This window comes from Penaeus japonicus, unplaced genomic scaffold, assembly GCF_977035675.1.
Source record: "Penaeus japonicus unplaced genomic scaffold, GWHDUDI00000001_assembly GWHDUDI00000033, whole genome shotgun sequence".
In the NCBI taxonomy this organism is placed as follows: domain Eukaryota; kingdom Metazoa; phylum Arthropoda; class Malacostraca; order Decapoda; family Penaeidae; genus Penaeus; species Penaeus japonicus.
In genome coordinates, this window is record NW_028234435.1 from 26,547,838 (window position 1) to 26,550,337 (window position 2,500).

The following is a 2,500-nucleotide window of genomic DNA, read 5'->3' on the forward strand; positions in this document are numbered from 1 at the left end:
TAATCAGTGAGAATGAACACTTAGAACAACGTCTGCTGAATTTGTTGCGATTTGTGAGCCGTTTGGTAATGGTGATCTCAATGCACTGGAGAGACAAACATAACCATTATCTATTTGATGATGACTTATTAAAATCTTTTAGTAATGCATTCTGGGATTAGAACTTTTATTGTCCAAGAAACAACAAACATCATGACTTGAAATTAATGATACACAGCTACAAATAAAGATAAACTAAGCTAAACTGTTAATCATATTACATAATTGCAAAACAAACTACATTCGTAGAAACACAATACGAACATATTAAATGTACGGAAATTATATGCATATTGTTTGGGCTAGATGTTAAACAAACAAAACTCGTAACGAAAATAATAAGAGTGGAGGTGCCGGGGATTGAACCCGGGACTTCTCACATGCGAAGCGAGCACTCTACCTCTGAGTTACACCCCCTATATCTTTAGGGCGTAATTCATCCTATTTTATCAAAAATCGTAGGTATACCTGCTTACTATTTAGAGCAGTGTTTTTTAAACTATTTAGTATGACGGCACTCTAAGAAACAAATAATATTTTGGCGGCACACATGCCCTTTGATATATATATATATATATATATATATATATATATATATATATAATATATATATATATATATATATATATGTATGTATATATGTTTGTGTGTATATAGTCTTAGACTTATTCGCGCCGATCAGTGTGAGGAATTCTCGAAATCTAGCAAAATTATATCATTTTCGCGGTACACCAAGGAGATAATGGCGGCGGCACACACTTTGGGAATCACTGGTTTAGAGACACGCTCACTCTTTTCAGTTCACTCTAATCAAGTGCGTTTATCTATACTCTATTTAGATACTTCTGGACATCATATATAATATAGAGATATCTTATATATATACAATATACAAATTATATATACTTAACATATACATATAATATATCATATATATATATATAGTTATAATATATATAGATCTATATCTATATATATAAAATGTGTATATATTTATATGTATATTTATATATAATATATATCTATAGATATAAATATAAATATATTATAAACACACACACACACTCCATATATAGATAAGTATATAAATTATATAATATAATATCTATATATATATATATTTTATTTATATATATAAACATATATATAAATTTAATATATCCAATACATCTGAATATATATATATCTATATATATATATATATATATATATATATATATATAAATATAATATATATATAATAATCTAATATATATATGTATATATATATATATATATATATATACATATAAATATGTATTAATAATATATAAATATTATATAAAATTGTGCATATAGTTATATCATAGGTATATAGATATACACACACATAAACACACACCACACGAACACACACACAACCATATATATATATATTTGTATATTATATATATTATATATATAATATATATATATATATTATTTCTACCATATATATATACACACACACACACACACACACAACATAATATATATATATATAGATATATATATATATATATATAATAGATATATAATATAACAAACAGATAATATATATATATCTAATATATAATATAAATATATATACATATATATAAATAAATGTATATTATATATAAATATATGTATATATAGATATTATATAGATTATAATATAATAAATACGTATATATATATATATAGTAATATATTGGGTGTGTGTGGGTGGGGTGTGGTTGGGGGTTGGTGTGTTGTATATATATATATATATATATATATTTATAATATAGATATATATATAATATATATATATATATATATTTATATTATTATTTTATTATGTATTTATATATATATCATATATATATAAATATATGTATAGATATTTAAAATTATATATATAGATAATATATATATATAGATTTATATACCTATATATTATATATAATAACAAGTGTGTGTGTTGTGGTGTGTGTGTGTGTTGTTGTGTTTGTACTAAGCATATATATACATTTATATCTATTACAAAAATTAATATATATGTTATATATATCTATGTTTATATATTAAATATATATATATATATATACTTATATTATATACATGCTTATAGTTTTATCTAGATCTATCGATCTATTAATAATATATATACATATATACACGATATATATCTATATATATATATAAATATATATAATAGAAATATTATATATATATAAATATATATATATGTGTTGTGTGTTTGTGGTGTGGTGTGTGTGTGTGTGTGTGGTGTTGTGTAGTGGTTGTGTGTGTGTGTGTGTGTGTGTGGGAGTGTAATATATATAGATATATATATATATATATATATATAGATATAGAATATATATATATATATATAATATAATATATATATTTATTTTCTATTTATATAATATAGGTATATATATAAATATATTTAATATTTATCTAATGATAATAT

The 2,500-nt window shown here is 21.1% G+C and overlaps 1 non-coding gene across 1 annotated transcript; it reads right to left on the reverse strand.

The window, feature by feature from the left end:
• Positions 1–384: 384 nt before the first annotated feature.
• On the reverse strand, positions 385–456 carry TRNAA-CGC (transfer RNA alanine (anticodon CGC)). The gene has a single exon. It is a non-coding gene; the product is annotated as a tRNA-Ala (tRNA).
• Positions 457–2,500: the final 2,044 nt, after the last annotated feature.